This window comes from Canis aureus, chromosome 17 (genome assembly GCF_053574225.1).
Source record: "Canis aureus isolate CA01 chromosome 17, VMU_Caureus_v.1.0, whole genome shotgun sequence".
NCBI lineage: Eukaryota > Metazoa > Chordata > Mammalia > Carnivora > Canidae > Canis > Canis aureus.
Window position 1 is genome coordinate 54,847,609 of NC_135627.1, and position 15,634 is coordinate 54,863,242.

At 49.9% G+C, this 15,634-nt stretch overlaps 1 long non-coding RNA gene across 15 annotated transcripts in view; it reads left to right on the top strand.

Annotated features, from left to right (window-relative positions):
* The window catches only part of LOC144288016 (uncharacterized), a 174,264-nt gene that overhangs the window by 134,914 nt on the left and 23,716 nt on the right, over positions 1-15,634 (top strand). For 13 of the 15 annotated variants that reach the window (XR_013355960.1, XR_013355972.1, XR_013355963.1 and 10 more), the window contains 2 exons: positions 1,902-2,025; positions 6,310-9,398. This is a non-coding gene — a long non-coding RNA (uncharacterized LOC144288016). Of the gene's footprint in view, positions 1-1,901; positions 2,026-6,309; positions 9,399-12,746; positions 13,237-15,634 lie in introns of those variants that run through there. The other 2 variants (XR_013355958.1, XR_013355956.1) reach the window with 2 other exon arrangements.

Below are 15,634 nucleotides of genomic sequence, written 5' to 3' on the forward strand. Positions count from 1 at the left end.
TATGGTATCCTCATACCATGGAATATTACTCAGCAATGAAAAGGAATAACCTTCTGACACACCCAACAATGTGAATGAATCTCAATGACATTATACTGAGTGAAAGAAGCCAGATGTAAAAGGGAAACATACTACGAATATGAAATTCTTGCATAGGCAGAGCTAATGTATTATGATTGAAAACAGATCAAGTGGTTACCTGGAGCTGGGGTTAGAGGGGAGTGTTGACCACAAAGAGGCACAAGGAAATTTGGGGAGCAATGGGAATGTTCTACATCTGAATCGGGGCGGTGGTTACGCAGGTATGTCTGCCCAACCTCATCAAACTGCACACTTAAAATGAGCGCATTTTATTGTATTTAAGGTAAACCTCAATAAAGATGTATCAAGAAAAAAATACTCCATTGCTCCTCACTATGTCAGAGTAAAGTAAAAAATACTAGTCTTAGACACAAGGTCCTTGATGATGACCCCTCTCTATCCCTCCCACTCCGTTTCCTGCTAAGATCCCACCTGTCTTGGTCCACCACTGAAATACCTACAGCTTCCTGGTCCCCATTTTTTTTCATGTCTCTGTCTCTTTCGAAGTGCTATTCCCACTAAGCATCCAGACCTCACCCCCTGTCACCTTGAAAGCTGACGCACTCCTACTCACCTTTCAAGGTCACCCCAAGTCTGCTTGAACTTCTCTCCGAGGCTGCAGCCAGTATTTCTCTGATACCTTCTCACAGCGTCCTATACAGAAGTCCAGTGTGATGTTCTCACTGTGGTATCAGAGCTGATCGCTTTCCAGTCTCCCTTTCTGAGCTCCAAGCATCTTAAAGCCAGGGTCTGTCTTATTATGTTTTGTAGCCCTAGCACAGAGCTTGGCCCATGTGGCTAGTGAATGGACAAATGGATGAATGGATAAAGCATTTTTTAAAATTTCATTTATTCATGAGAGACACACACAGAGAGAGAGAGAGAGAGAGAGAGAGAGAGAGAGGCAGAGACACAGGCAGAGGGAGAAGCAGGCTCCATGCAGGGAGCCTGACGTGGGACTCGATTCCGGGTCTCCAGGACCACGACCGGGGCCAAAGGCGGCACTAAACCACTGAGCCACCCAGGGTGCCCTGAATGGATAAATAAATGCCCTGTCTATCATTAGAAGGACCCAGTAAGGAGCAAGTAAAATAAGAGGCGAATTCCTGCACACCATTATGTGAGCGTTTGAATTCACCCTATCACAGAGTTGTGTGGCTAAGACTACATCCTCTGAGAACCTCCGCCAGGGTAGAGCCCATAAAAAGAACTTTGTCAGTTGCTATCTTGGGATCAGCAGGACAAACGTCCCAAGATGAGAGAAGCTCCCCAGCTCCTCGAGAGGTAATCAAGAGAAGCTGGACTCGAGGAACTCGGAGCTGACAGGTGGTGGCAGCATTCCCCCCATGCTATTCGTTTCTATAACATTTTCCACTATTTCATACAATATTTGTTCACTGATATATGTAACCTAATTATATTTGCACATCTAAGAACATCTGTTTTAGATTAATGTTCACTCTTTAATCCTGGGCAGTAAGTGTCACCCCGGCGGCCAAGCAGACACAAGGCAGAGAGACCCCCCTTGGCCATTTTCTTGACGACGTGGTGTTGGAGCAGCTGCTTTATGATTGGGATCCATTTTCTTCACCTTCACTGGGGCTCTAACAAGAAAGAGCTGGAACTCCGCCAAACCTTCCTCCCTCTCATCACCTTGCTGCTTCACCAACGTCCCCTCAGCACCCAGTTCCATTCTGTCAACACTGCCTCCAGCTTAATGAAGAGTGACAACCAACCTAGGCGTCATTTTCTTGAATGAAGGGAATGGTGGCATTTTATACCCTACCGTCATTCCCTGACCTTCTACTTTTGTTTCACAGATACTTTTCCTTCGGTTTTGCCTGCATTCACTAGAGAGCCCTCCAGCCTCTCCTCCTGCACAACAGCCATTCATGGCCTTTTTTTTTACTGCCTGACATCGAAGGTTAATCCAGCAACATAAAGGTTAGTGAAATCTCTCTACCAAGTCGGTGCTCAAAGGCAAGTAGGTGAACCTCTGGAAGGGAGAGTCAGGGAAGGCGAGTGGGAGGGGTCAAGAGTGTCAAGTCCAGAGCTGGCTCCCCTGATCCTTTTTTCAAGTCACGAGGGAGGATTCCTTTGCTCACTTATTTATTCATTCTTTGAACCTTGGCTAGATGTCCCAGAAGTGGCCTCATCTCTAACCCCGGGCCCAGAGCTCTGGCTCCGGCAGGGACTCCAAAGCTCCCCAACACCGCCCCAGGCTTGCCCTGAACAGTAATGTTTTGTGGACATTCGAATCCACCAAGAGCTTAAAGATGGTTCTTTTGGGAGAGAGCCAGGCGACGGAATGACCATTATCAGCAATCTCTTCTCTGAAGAATCCGAGCCATGGGAATCAACAATCTAAGCCTCTCATACCGCAAGAGAAGGAAAGGGGTGGCGGGTGGGGGCGGGGGGGGTGGGATTGGAATGTTTGCTCGTGTTTTCCTAAAACATCCAGTGAACCATGAACCTAAACTTTACACCTGAGGCAAACTGGGAATTGCTATTTTAACAAAGCGCAGCTTAGAAAACAACCTGCACACGTTTTGTGTCTCGGGCCAGCCCCCGAGAGATTTCTGGCAGCGTTTTATGGGTGACTAATACTCAAGTTAGTATCAACACGGGTTTCCCAAACACGGCCTCTTTGGGGGTGAAGGGTGGACTTTTCACCTGTCTGCCAAGGCGCTGCTTTGCCACATGGGATGTGGGAAGGAGTCTTTCTCCTGGGCATACGATGGAGCTCTGAAGATGCTTACGAGTATTATGGCCTGACGTAGGCTCTCCCCACTTGGTCTGTTGGCCTATCTCTGGTAGAGAGGGACCAGAGAGAGCATGCGTGACATGAGACAGGACAGGCCCTCCTTTCTTCCACAAACATCTCTGGAACACCTCCCGCCCCATGGGGCCATTGGGGAATACCAAGATGAGTAAGCCACACTTGAATGAGGGCAGATAGGAAAGCAAATAATTAAAATAATGCGGCCAAGTGCTGAATAAGGTTTGTACCAAAGGCCGTGGGAACACAAAGAAGGAATAATTCATTCTGCCAGAGGGAGTCAAGGAAGGTTGTGTAGAGGGTCACCTCTGAGTTGTCCCTTCCTAGAGGAGTAGGAATGTCCAGGTGGGAAAGGACAAGGCAAGCATTCCCGCAGGCAGAGGGGGCAGCAGACACGAAGGCCCAGAGGCCTGAAAGTCCCGTGAGAAGTGTGATGTGTCTGACGTACAGGGTCGGTTCGAACAAGCAGAACGGGAATGGAGCTGATACCCGGGTTGGGGTCAGAGGTGTGGGCATGGGAGCCACACTGAAAGATCCAGACTGAGTTCTTTGCATGGACCTGAAGATCTTAAGCATGAGTATGACGTCTCAGATTTTGCAAAGATGTGTCAGGCAGCCTGCAAGCAGGTAGGTCACAAGCTTGTACCATAGACCAGACCCACTAAGAGGAAATAAAAGCTAAAATAAGTTAATTGTGGTGGAACTGGAGAGGGGAGCCAGGCATGTGGCCTTGGAAATAATGGAGTCAACAGCACTGGGTGGCTAAGGAGCTTTGAAGGGTGAGGCAGGAAGGGAGTCAAGGAAGATTCTGAGGTCTCCAACCTGGCCACCCGAGTCCTCGGTGATGGTGGTAATGGAGCCGGGAAACTGAACACAAGAGGTGGAAACATTTGTCCCTGCTCATCCAAATGTCAGTGTCTAGCAAGAGGATAAGAAGCGGCCCAGGTAAATGTGGTTGCTTTCATAACAGTCATAATTTTAAATCGATTGCTATAAAATAACCCTTCCTTTTATTGTGGGTGATGTTAGACACACGTTCTTCGGGGAGACAAGTGAATATCGTGTTGGTGTAAGGCCCTTCGCTGTCCTCAGCTCTGCTCCCTGTCCTTGGCACTGGCAGGGAAGAGCAAGAGCCAGGCATTCTCTCTGTCTTTCTCACCATTCCCATATTTGTTGAGTGCCTAGGGCATGGAGGGCACTGGGGAGAGTGCCTGGCTGAGAGGTCAGGCCCTGGGGTGGCTGCTTGGGACACCCAGAAGCAATTGGGGTGCAATTAGGTGCGGTATTTGCACGAGGGCAGATGGCAGGGCAGGGGTGGGGAAGAGGCCCCGCAGGAGTGGCCGTGGGACCTCAGAATCACTTCCTTCTCCCTCCAGTGCAAATAGCTCCAGGAAACAGCAGCTCAGAGCACGCAGGCTGATTGTCACTCTGTGTAGTTAGCCCCCCTGGCTGACCAGGGGCAGCCTGGGCTGCGCAGAGAGCGGTGCCTGTCACGTAGGAGGCCTCAGGCTGCGGAAATGTGAACTTCGACGTCCAATGAGGGGCGCACAGGAGGTTGAAACCAGAGATTAGGAGAGGCTAAGGAGATGTCCAGCAGAATTCTCCGGAAAAGAGAGGCTTCCTGAAAGCTGTGAGCTGCTTCCTGCGTGAGGAGCAGGGAGGGTGTGCAAGGGGTCAAGCACTAGGGCTGGAACAGACCCGGGAGAGAGGTCCCACCTTCCTGGGGCCTTGAGGTCCTGGAGCAGGAGGCAGAGTCAATGGGGAGCCGGCCGCTCAAGGTCTTCAAACAGAGATTTGACTTGGAGGAATGGTCATTTCAGCAGTCGTGTCTGAGATAAACGGGCTGGGGAGAAGCGAGAGATGAGGGCAGTTAGCAGGCGACTGGGATACGTACGAAGCGGGAATCTGGCTTTTATGCTGCAAGCGCTGAGCTACATCTTCACATAACCGTATACGATCTGGATTATTGCTCCTGCTCCACGGTTTGGTAAAAGTGAAGCACCAGGACTTAAGAAACATGCCCTCGTAGGTGGCAAAGCTGCTTCACAGCCAAGTCCGTTGGACTTCCAAGCCCGTGCTGCCACCGTCCTGTTATTGGAGGCAGGTCCCAGCGAGGATGGAAAGGAAGGACAGTGATTTTCAACTCTGGCTGAACATTAGATTCACCTGGGAGCATTTCAAAATCAGGATGTCCAGGCTGCACCCCAGACCAGTGACATCAGGCCCTCCGAGGCTGGCACCCCAGACATCATTATTTATTTGAAGGGGGATTCCGGTGCACACCTGAGTTGGAGAACCACTGCTGAAGAGATGTTGCGGAGGGAAGAATTGATAACAGCTGCTAGAACGTGTAAAGCCTGAGAGAGGAGGAGGAAAGAAGGCCACTTTAAGACTTTTTTACTTGGATAAAGTCTGAAGGAGATGCTAGTGGGGAAACCAGGAGTTTATGTTTATAGTCCTACTCTACCCTTGTAGTGTGATGTCTGCGTGGAAATGCCCAACCGATGCTGGGCTTCAGAGGTGAGACCAGACCCAGCTCAGCATCTCTGCACGTCAGCACGGCGTTGTGCGGGGGCCAGCTCGCACCAGCTTGGGAGAGCCATCTGCACCATTTTCCGACATCTTGCAAGCCAGTTTTTAACGTGGCCATCCTTACAAATCAAAGCATAAAAATTTACAGTTAAATAATCTTAAGAACAAATGTCATAGATTCACAAAATTCATCCCTTCCTAATGACTTTGCCACACTTTACCTTTTTTTTTTTTAATTTAAATCTGGGCTTCTGAGATGGTTTATATTTATTTTAGCTGTATGATGAGAAAAGTATATAATGGTGTCTTACATGCATCTCTCGCCAAGTCCACGTCAGCCGTGTTGATAGCTTATAATTGGCCATGATGAGGAATATTTGCACTGTGAAAATTGGCAAAAAACAAAAATTAGGACCAGCACACCACTACCTGAAACCTTATGGTGAATGGTCTATGGAGAAAAGCCTATGTGTGAGCAGGCTCCAGGAGCCCCACGAAGGTGAAACAAAGAGAATAAGGTAGAAACTTAAGACCCCACAGATGAGGGAGAGAAATCAGTGCCAGAAACACTTTTTAATGTTGATTGATATTTCCCCCCACACAGGCTCTCTGCACTACTCAGGTCCTTTGGGATCTCTGCTATTCCAAATAAACCTGTTTCATTTAGCTCCATGAATAAGAAACTTCTAGTCCGAGAAGATATATTTTATATGCACACATAAAAATACTCTGTTTATATAGCCCTTTCCTTTTAAGGAGCTCACAGCAATTACACATGTTCTCATTATTCCTATGAACGCCCTGGGGAAGTAGCTAGGTGGCGGAGGAAATAGGAAGGAATGAAAAAACTGTTAAACTAGAAATAAGGGCATTACCTAGCCTGAGTACTATAAACAGTCTGTCTTCTCTCGGTGCAGGAAACCCTGACTTCAGATCTTTAAAGCATCCTGCTTAAGAAGGTTCTAGAATTGGACTCGTATCACTGGCATTTCCCCAGGGACCTGGCTATGGAAACCTCCCTCTTCCTCGTTCTTCCACTATTTTGGGCTTACCTCCTAACTGGGGCCAGACTGGGGTTTACTGTGCAAGCCTGCCGGCCCCAGAGGCCCGGGGAGTTCACCAAAGGGCCAGCCCCAGGAAAGGAGATGGACCCCGGGCAGGAGCAGCAGCCTCTGCATCGGGAGACTTTCCTGCGTGACTCACTGTCTCCGTGATGCCTGTTCCTGGGCTTGGTGCCAGGGACACCACTGTCCCCTGTGCACCAGCTGCTATGTCCCAACGGGGATCTAAAGGGCTCCCCTGCCTTTCCTCCGCATTTCCCTGTGAGGCTCTGGATGATTCCAAATCAGTCCTTTGGCATCCAAATCAGTGTAACTCGAGGGCCACACCTTCTCCATCCACTGGGAGTTCATCTGCCACCGAGCAGCACATACAAGGTTGCTGCTGATGAAAACTGGAGGAAAGAATGGAGTGCATGCGTGTCCAATGCAGAGACAAGCTGAGAGAGGCAAACGGACAGAAACGGAAACAGAGACAGAGAACAGAGAGGGGCAAAGAGTTACAGAAGAATTCCTAAACAGAGATATTATTTTCTTTTGAGTAGTTCTATTTTGACTAAGAGTTTCACTATTTGTAACCGGTAAATCTTCCTGCTGGGTAACCCTGGACAAGTGTCCCCTTAACAACTCCTCTGGAGGCGACCTGGGGGAGGAGCTATGACCCGAGAGCACTGCCTTTGGGAGCATTTGTCTTTGGCCAGATATCCCTGGACATTCAGAATGTGGGGACCCAGTCAGGTGCAAAGGAGACACCCCAGATTCCCAACAAGGACCTCCTAGAGGCCACAGATGGCAGCGAGTCCCCCCTTGGAGCACTCCTGGGCTCTCCTTCTTACCAAGCTGTGAGAGGAGCTTCTGGGGAGCTCCCCGAGATCCGAGGACCCTCACACCCAGCCAGAGTGGCCTCCGAGGCAGCCGGTGGTCCGCACCAGCCCCACAAAGCAAACAAGTCGAGGGAGTGGAAGCAGCACTAGCTTGGGAGCAGCTTTTGTCCACCCAACTCCTCAAGGCCTCTGGGCTCAGGTTGCTCACATGTGAGATGCCAGGGGGAAAGGAGTCATACAGTCCACGTTCATGCTCCGAGCGCTCACGGAGGGTCAAGGATGTGTGGGGTTGCAGAAACAAAAAGCCAGACGGCCCACGTGGACTCAGGAGACATCACCGAGCCTATAGGCCCGGGTCTCTGAGGGCCCTTCTGCCACACGTTCTCTCAATAGTTTCACAGTGGCAAGAGGGCATCCCTAATCTCCTGACCTAATGAATTCAGCCCCTCCTAAGCAAGAGGAATCACGTTTTGTTTGTTTGCCTACAAAAGTTTGGGTTCCCAAACTTAACTACTTGCCACTTGCAGTGTGGGTGTCTGAAATGTTAATTGGGCCTCACCACAGTCCCTAGGGAGGTAGGTGCTGCGCCATCTGCCGCAGTCAGACACACGCTTCAGGCTCCTGTCTGCTCGGGGCACCATATGCACTACGTCAAAGAGGCACAGCCCAGCTGTCCAGAAGCTTCTAGAAACCCTGGAGCTCACCCACAGAAAGGACAAAGAAACAACTGAGCAAACTGGGATAAAATGGTGTTGTCAGACCAACAAAGGGAATGCAAACGAAGAGCTGGTGAAGAACCAGAGATGGTGGGGAGGGGGGTGGTGAGAGAAGGAGAGAGATGAGTCTGCCCAGGCTGGACAATGGGGTTGGGGTGTGGGGTCACTCCCTCTGTCTCCTTGGTCCGGGCTTGCCAGGATCTTTTGAATGGTGGACAAAAGAGGATAGAGAGCAATGGGGTGGGGACCCAGGATGAGGCCCCACGGGGACTGCCCATCCCAAAGGGGTGGGGACATGGGTGCAAAGTCACGAAGGCGGGTAAAACCCCTCCAGCACTCCACTGGGCTCCTTCCACAATCCCCCCCCCCCCCCCCCCCCCCCCCGCCTCCCCAACATCTTACACAAGAGCCTCCTGTTGCGTTGATATGGGGGGAAAGTGACTAAGGCAGGGGTATGACTAAGGAAAAAAAACTAGGGAGTCTCCAAGGCTTGCCCCCGCCCCCAGGTTCCCTGGCTCCCTCCCCATTCCGTCAGTTCACAGGCTCTGACATAAAAGGCAGGAAGCTACACACGCTAAACAAAGCTCCTTAGATGTCAGGAAATTAACCTGGGAAATCGGAGCCAAGAGCGATTAGAGGCGCTGCTCGGAGTTCAAACACCACCACGGGCCTCAGATCAAAAGCTGTTTGCTGGGCACCCCAGGCCGGGCTCTGCCCAACTGCACAGCCCCGAAACCCTGGCCCCGGGCCGCCCGCCTGCGTGCTGTGCATTTTCTCTGCCCCGTGACTTCAGCCTCACTCAGATCTCTGCCTTTGACTGCTCTTGCCAGCAGAGTTTGGATGCCTGCCCTGGGGAGTCAGCCCCAGGGGGGAGCTGCGCCCCTCACCCCCACTGCAGGGCTCCCGCCCCACCAGGAGGGAAGATCACACACCTAACCTCAGATGGGGTCCAACAAGTGGGGCCCCTGGTGCCCCCCCAGGAAACAAAGAACGTCCTTAAAAGGAAGGGGGGTAAACTGGGGAACCGGACCCTCCCAGCTAAGATAACAAATGCCTTGTGGAGGGTGGAAAGGTCAGACCAGAACAAACCATAGAATCGTGAGAATCATTGTTTGTGTCCGCAGCAATAATAATAATATCCCTTTGAGTCTCGACATCACAATCTTTACAATTAAGGGCTTGGACTGGGGGTTATGATACGTACCAGTTATGAGGGCCTGAAACTCGTGAAGAGCTTTAGCATTTTGTGTCACAATGAAGTCCTCAAGGGATTTGCACACCATTTCATTCCTATCTCCAGCCCCATGTACAGAGCAGGAAACTGAGGCCCCTTAAGGCCCAGTGGCTTGCCTAATACCACAAGCTGGCAGGTCGCAGAGCCTGTAATGAGTCCTCATACTAGTGACTCCTGGTCCATTGCCCTAGGAGGGCCATGATGAAAAATGACATTGTCCCCAAAATGACTGAAAGGATATTTGTAATCACAAGCTCGGTGAGGGTAAAAGGAGAGTCCATTTTTTTTTCAATTGAAGTACCATTGACACACAATATTATATTCATTTTGGGTGTGCAGCTGAATGATTCAACAAATACATAAATTATGAAATGTTCACCACAGTAAGCGTGGTTGCTATCCGTCACCATCCAATGCTATTATGGTATCATTGACTATATTGCCTATGGAGTGGGGAGCCAGTTAGTGGCCCAGTTCTTTCAAGAACTGGCCCGACACTTTCAAGAACTGACCCACTCTGAATGGGGTAAGCCTTTGGGCCACACACCCCTGGTCCGGAGCTGACAGGCCAGGGAGAGAGCAAGTCAGAGTTGCTCTCCCACAGGACTGGCGTGAGGACCTAGCAAGGGTTGTTAGAGTGTCTGTGAACCTGAAGCGATTCAATCAGGCTTAATCAGGGTTCTACAGAGACGCAGAAACAATCGGATGCATGTAGAGATAGAAAAAGATTTATTGTTAGGAGTTGACTTGTGCAATTGTGGAGGCCAGCGAGTCCCAAGATCTGCAGAGTGAGTCCGCAAGCTGGAGAGCCAGGAGCACTGATGGTTCAGTCCCAGGCCAAGGGCTGACAGGCTCGAGACCCAGGAAGAGACGAGGTTGCAGTTCAAAGGCTGTTAGGAAGGAGGAATTCTGTTACTTAGAGGAAGGTCAGGGTTTTGGGGATTTTTTTGTTTTGTTTTGTTTTTTTTTGTTTTTTTTGTCCTATGGAGACTTCAACTGATGGGATGAGGCCCACTCACATCGGGGAATACCATTTGCTTTACTGAGTCTACCAACTGAAATCCGAATCTCGTCCAGAAACACCTTCACAGAAACACTCAGAATAATGTCTGACCAAGGATCATGGTACCTCCATGGCCCAGTCGAGTAGAAACATAAAACTAACCAACACACAGAGAAGGGCCAGGGCAGCAGTGGGAGGCCAGAACCCAGGCAAGACCAAGCGAGGAGGCCTAGGGTTGCAGGGAAAGCCGGCTTAGAGAGAGGAAAGTGATCATCCTCAGGGAGGAATTAAGGGATGGAGAGGGTCACAGGCCTTCCAGGTCCCATGAGGGTCCCCTGCGTCCTTCCAGTCCCCTGCCCCCTGCCTTTCCTGAGTTCGTCTAAATGGGTTTCTCTTTCTGACAACAAAACTACTTGTGATTAGAATGAGCACGCTGTGGACACCTTTGAATTTTACTAGGCCCTCCCATGCTCCCTGGCTTTAGACCAGCCATTAATCAAGTAATAAGCCATCCTGAGTGTCACGTACTGCCAGGGTACATGCCCTGTACTCTCGGTTCCTGGATAATTTACATTTGCACCTTTGATCGCACACAAGCAACCACATGCTGTTGAAATAAAATGTTTTCATGTGATTCGGGTTTGCGTGAGGTTCTTTGACCTGTGAGTCTCAGGGACAGAGTTACTCAGCAGGTGACGGATCTCATGCAGTTGCTCAGCATCCAGTTTACCATGCAGCGTTACCATTCTCGACTCACTTCTCTTTGAGAATTTTCTATGGAAAGTCACATATTAGAGGGTTTTCCTGAATTTAGGACCATGTGGTGGCCCAGGCTGCATCCCCTCCAAATGCCATAGGTCTACTATACATTGTCATGAAAAAAATTTTTTTTTTTTTAGAAGTCTCTGTCAATTCTACTCTTAGCTCTTCGGAAGATGGGCTCCATGCCTTATGCAACGCTGGCTTTTGTAGGTAGAAGGCAGTACTTTGAAGCTCATAGTGCACAATCCATGTTGAAGTTAACTCTCATTTAATCCTTACAAGATCATGCTGTTCTCTGGTGTATTAATCAGCTTAAGCTGAGTTAGGTGGCAATAGCAGAAACCCCACAAATCTCAGTGTTTACCGCAGCAAAGTTTTATTTCTCGTTCATGTTATACACGCACCATGGGTCAGCTGCAGCCCTTCCCGTCCTCTTCATTCCAGAACCCAGTGACAGAAACACAGTGGTAGACCACATGGGGTCTCCTAAGGGGTCTAGACAGCAGCCACACGATTCCCTTTGCCAGCCAAGGCAAATCTCACAGGCCAGCCTGGCGTCCATGGGGCAGGGAGGTATAGTCCTTCCACTACAGCACGGCCGGTGCCAATAGTCACATGGCCACACCTGGCTCTGTGCGACGAGGATGCATACTCCTTCCCTGGGAGGGACAGCGAGATTACTAACGCTGATACCACACGGCACACTGCTTTATAAACCAACCAACCAACAAACAAGACGGAGGCGAAGCAATTGCCTGACCAATGACCGTATTGGTGGTGGGTTTAGTGTTTGAAGGAGATCATAAGATTCCAGGGCGCAGGCTCCTCCTTCGCCATCGCAGCTATTTCCAGGTCTTCCTACGGCAACATGCACCTTGGGGACCCAACCTGTATCTCGGGCCACCGTCCAGTACTGTTAACATCAAGCTGTCACACCGAAACATTTGGCCCTTGTGTACTGTGTTTGTAAGGCGCCCCTGTCCGGGGCCATCAAGGTCACCCACGCAGACAAAACAAGCAAGCACCGATGGCAGAACACAAGGTAGAGCCAACACTTGAATCCTCAATAAGTGGAGTCCTCAATAAGTGGAGTGGAGTTATTTTGTTTTGTTTTGTTTTAAATAACAAACATTTGTTTGTTTGTTTAAATAACAAACATTTATTGGTGTCACTTACGGTAGAAAAATTTCCTACACCAGATGTGCATGACCCAATTGTTAAATCGAGCATTTCCAAGGTGAACACATGCCCTAACACCAGCTTTTTTACCCACTTTTTAAGATAGCCAATTCTTCCTTTCCCCCCCACCCCAAGACATGTGAGCATCTGCTAATGAAAAGCAGTAAACAGCTACTTGGGCTATGGCATTTTCAACTCCATTCCAAGGTGAAGATTCCAATGACATTCAAGACTTAAGTTCTCTCAATTTTCTCCTAACAAAAGTTCCTGAGTCCAGTATTTACAATATCACAGCACTAGCAGCTGTCGAAATTTATAAATAATTTGTCAAAATTAATGTTTCTCTGGAAGAACTGCAAGAGTTAAGAAGAAGTCAGATATGCCACTTAGTCCAGCGCTTGGATACAGTGTTGGATGAGAGCACTGGCTGTAGAGTCTGGTTTGCTTCTAGAGGAATTGGTTGGTTAGTGCCCCAGGATGGAGCGAGGTCCTATCAGAGCAGTGCAGACGTAGTTCTTACTGGAATTGGTGCTGATGAGCGACTTGCAGGTAATTCTCGCCATCGTGTGTGCTTTCAGACACATGGAATGGAAGGATTAAATGAGGAAATTGAGATGGAACTGGACAAATATCTTCTAGAAATCTCAGCCGTGATGACAGAGTTATCAGTGATCACGGAAAAGAAGCAAGATTTCCTTTCCTGGATGAAAATGTCATCTCCTTTCTAAATTCCCTACCAGTTTGGAAAAAGGTAGACTTGACTTTACCCCGTGGAATTGGTGAAAAACTGATTTTGCGTCTTGCAGCAGTGGAACTTGGCTTAACAACCTGTGCTCTTCTGCCAAAACGGGCCATGCAGTTTGGATCCAGAATTGCAAAAATGGAAAAGAATAATGAAAAGGCATCTGATAAATGTGGAAGGCTCCAGGTCATTTCCTTAGAAGACCTCTCTATTGAAAAGGATATTGAAGTGTAATATTTCACAATGTAACAGCATTTACTGAACGATGACTGTGTAAAAATAAAACGCTCTGCTGCTTTATTATTAAAAAAAAAATTCAAAATTTTTCTCAGTGTAACCGAAGCAAAGATAGAAAGGAGGTGATAGTGCCTGAGGAGGAGGACAAGACTTTGTCACCCTGCAGGGTACAAAAGAGAAGGAAGACAGTGCTGTCTGCTTGCAGCACTTCGGGGTGGTGCCTGCTGGGTTCCTCTGGCCGTGGGTTGGTTACATCCTGCAGTAGCAGGAAGGAAGAGTCTGGAAAGCATGGAGCCTGATGCCTGGGAAGAGCTGGGCACCAGTCATTTGGCAAGGGCCTTAACTGTGGCCTGGTCAGCATTTCCGGAGTTAATGATTCCCGTCACCACTAACAGCACCCATCCCAAATGGGCACGCTGGTGGCTGTGGTTAATGATCACTCTGGCCAGCGAGTGGCTCTGCTCCAGGAAAAAGCTACTGCACGCAGGTTCCCCAGTCTAGAAAACAAGTCAGAATTCACCATTTTTCTTTTTCCTGAATCATTTCATTTCCTTTAAGTTGCATGGGTGACACGTCTGGCCTTCTGAGGGTAGTGGATCCGAGTTCAGGCTGGAACACGGCCACAGAATACCTGGTCACTATCCCCGCCAGCATGTTTAAGCAGCTTGGATTTGATTCCAATACACGTGGTAAGTCATCAGGATGCATCAGGCCTCACGGGGGGGAGACACACACACCATCTTGGATGTTCTTCCAAAAGAACGTGCGGAAAATGCAGCCCTTCTGCCAAACCAAAGCCTCCTTTCCCACCTGTGCCACTCTCTGCCCTCGGTCCGAATCCCCAACACACTGCAGTGTGCAGGTGGCTGTGATGGGCTCCCGTGCTGCCTCGGGACACCCTGTGCCACCTGTCCTGGGCTCTCCTCCCGTGTGCCCCTACACAGGTGACCCCGGGGGACTTTGAAGGACAAAAATAAGAAGGCTCAATGGGGCAACCTCCGCAGCATCTCACCACTCTGCACTGCTGATAAGCAATCGGCAGGCCTTCCTCTGGGGAAGGATGGCCCAAAAGAAAATCCAGAATTGCAGCCTGGCTGCGGGCCACAGTGGGGCAGGCGTATGGGCTCTCAGGCATGTCAGATAGAGCACTCCAATTCTCAACTAATTCACAGCCCGACCTCCATCTGGGAAACTAGACATGGGGTGATGCAGAAGGAAGTCCCTGAAGGCATCCTCCGGACCCCCCAAAGCTGCCATCCCAAAGTTACTATAATGTCGCTCCTGGGCTGGGCATGCTGATAGCACACAGGCCAAAGGACATTAAGAAGATTAATGTTAATATAATGTTAATGTTAATAATAAATATTCATGTGCAAGGGGGCAAAAACGATTACAGAGGACTTTGCAGAGCTATGGCCTGAGGATAAACCAAGAGCATTTAGTGGCCAACACAGAAAACACGGACTCACAGCTGAAGTTCTCTCCCCAGCAGTACAGAGCCGAGGGGCGTGTGACACCTGCCCCGGGGAACCCGCCAGCCCAGTGGGTGAGCAAGGACCCGCACAGCGAGGGAAATGACACCCAGTAGGGGAAAAGTGCCACGGAAGAGGTGCAAATGAAGCATTTTAGGGTGTCCGAAGAGAGGTTGCTCTCCCACAGTGGTGAGGCCATGGCTCCATGGAGCAGAGACATTGGAGCTAAATCTGAGAAGGAGGTCAGGATGCAGGCTCATGGGGTGGGAGGAAGAGAATTCATTGGCTGCGGCCAGGACTATAGCAGAGGTGCTGGGGTCTCCCTCAGAGCCCCTCCCCGTGTGCGTTCCCATGGCCTGGCTGCTGGGCCATCGGCTCTCCTGGCTGCTCCCAGCTGCTCCTTTCCCTGGAGCTGGTCCCGGGCTCACCAGAACATCCCACCAGATAGATAACCACACCCTGCCTCTGGGGGTGGCTGACTGCCAGGGGTTGACGGATGCAGGGACACCCAAGGCCCCTTGCCTCAAGGCAGGGACAGTTCTGCAGTGTATGAAGTTATGGCCCACCCCCAGTGACTCACACCCAGGCTAATCTCTTTGCTGGCTTCTCTCCCCACTCCTATCCTGCTTCCCTCACTCCCTGGCCTATTCTTCCTAAAATCATCTCTCTGGTGAATCCCATGTCCTCAATCCCTGAGTCAGGCTCTGCTCCGGCTTTCCCTCCTGCGGCTGCACAGGTGCGGTACCAAGGCATGCCTGGGGGAGCCTCGAGTTCCTCGGGGAGCCACCTGTTCCACGTCCCAGCCACAACTGTCCCTTCACTGCTTCCACCCCTCATGCCTTCCTTTGTTCCTCCTCCTGCCAGGGAAGCTTACTCCACTTACCTATCGCTTTCAAGAGCTAACTTGAGTTTTAATTTATTCCACTCCCAATATCCCTTCATGTATATTTTAAAGCACTTAAGACAGGTGCCAAAACATGTACCTTTTTTTTTTTTTTTGTCTTTGAGACAATTA